Genomic DNA, 1,918 nt, shown 5'->3' with positions numbered 1-1,918 from the left:
CTGGAAAAGAGGATATAAAATAAGGCTGATTTGTTACCCTAATATTCAATACTGCTCTATTCAAAATTTGCTCGACAGCTTGAGTTATATATTGACTATAAGCATGAGCAGCATTGTTTGCTCTGGCTTTGTTCAATACCCTGTTTGGATCATCTCCTTTATTCAATATGAAAGGAGGATTATTAACGTGAACTCTCCCAAAAGGTTAAACTAAAGGTCGATTAATTGCTCCTGCAATATCATCGACTCGTCGAGCAAGTTGCTTTATTCTAGCATTGTTATTTTTTTAACATGGAATTTAATACTATAGTAATCTATTGTATCAGCATATTTACTAGATCATGATGACTATCCTCGATTTGTTGTCTAAATACAGCCAAAGATTCTACTGTATTAGGCAAAGATGTCCCGATAGAAATCTGCCTCGACATTTCTGGGATATAGAGGTACGTGTCGCTCCTGTCGACACTCTTGGTGCCCCTACATCTTGTGTTAAAGTAACACTCGACATTGTATGAATAGGTTGTGACATGGGAACATATCCAAAATATGAAGGGTTGTTTATTAAGTGTTGATAGATATTATAGTTTGCCATGCTAGGGTTATAATGGTATGTCCCCATGAAGGGATACCCTGGAGGTGGTACTGGATTATACAAAGGATTATTCCTTATGATAGCACCTCCTGTATTTCGCATATTAGGATTTTCTATAGGTAGAGAATAATTTGGGGGTAATCCATATGGGGCCATGTAACAGGTACAGCTGTGGGAATCCCCTCCGTCGATCGTCGACTCGAAATACTAGTCGAAGGGACTGCTTCAGTTTCAGGGTTCCTAGTGGAATCCTCAATATCATTATTTGACATATCCATTGAAGTTGATGCTCTATCAGACATTATCAATTTGTCATTGTGCAATTGCATGCAAATTTTGGCACGTTACTTCACCCAAGGTACCACTAGTCGTGCCGATTTGTTTCACTCAATTTTTGGTATATCTCGACAGGATATCAAATCAAGCTTGTATCAAGATCTCAGTTCAGAGAATAGATACGACTCCTCTGAAAAAAGAGTGAGCTCGACCCGGGTATTACTTAATGTTCGTGTCAAAATGTATGAGATGTTCGAATGGTGGCAAATAACAAACAATTGAAATAAACAGATGAAGCTTGAAAATTGAAATCAAAAGCAAGAAAGATGCTTGAAGAACAGAAGTAAAAAAGAAAATGCGTAAAGCAAATAAATGAAAAGAAATAAATAAATGAGAAAAACGGAAAAAAGAAACTAAAAAAACAAATAAAAATGGACTTTCAACACTCACATACACTTGCACTCCATGTTCTTTCATTGCGTCACTGAGACTGAAAACTTTATGAGTTTATGTGATGATCTAGTATCCTTGATTGAAGTCTCCAAACTCTTCTGAATTTCTATTATTTATAGACCATGGAGATTGACTTGCCATGAAACATGTCCATTATCTTATTTCCTCCTTTTTCTCAGCAATGATCTTGCTTTGACCACGAAGAATCTTGACCCCCAAGTTTTGACACCCACATTTTCCTTAATCTTCAAATCCCATGTTTTCTTGAGCTTGTTCTTCAAATCTCGCATTCATGATTTCCATTTAACTTGAAAGTCGAGCAGCAAGTCTTGATGTTCAAGAAAAATCTATCTTTCGACTTCGACGTTCTTTATACTATCTTTCTTCAACTTCAGCATGCCCGTTTCTGTTTCTTGTAGTCGAAATTATTGCATCTGTAATCAAAATCGTTGGCAGTCGAAACACCTTTATGTTGAAAAAAATCCATTTTCTGTACCAACAAAAATTAAATACTTTATTTTGATGAGGGAGAAATTAGCTATTCTTTTATTGAATTTTAATTTATTCTTTATATTAGAATATAGAAAACTACTT

The sequence above is a fragment of the Arachis ipaensis genome, chromosome B09 (assembly GCF_000816755.2).
Source record: "Arachis ipaensis cultivar K30076 chromosome B09, Araip1.1, whole genome shotgun sequence".
Lineage (NCBI taxonomy): Eukaryota > Viridiplantae > Streptophyta > Magnoliopsida > Fabales > Fabaceae > Arachis > Arachis ipaensis.
This window is presented reverse-complemented; position numbering follows the sequence as displayed.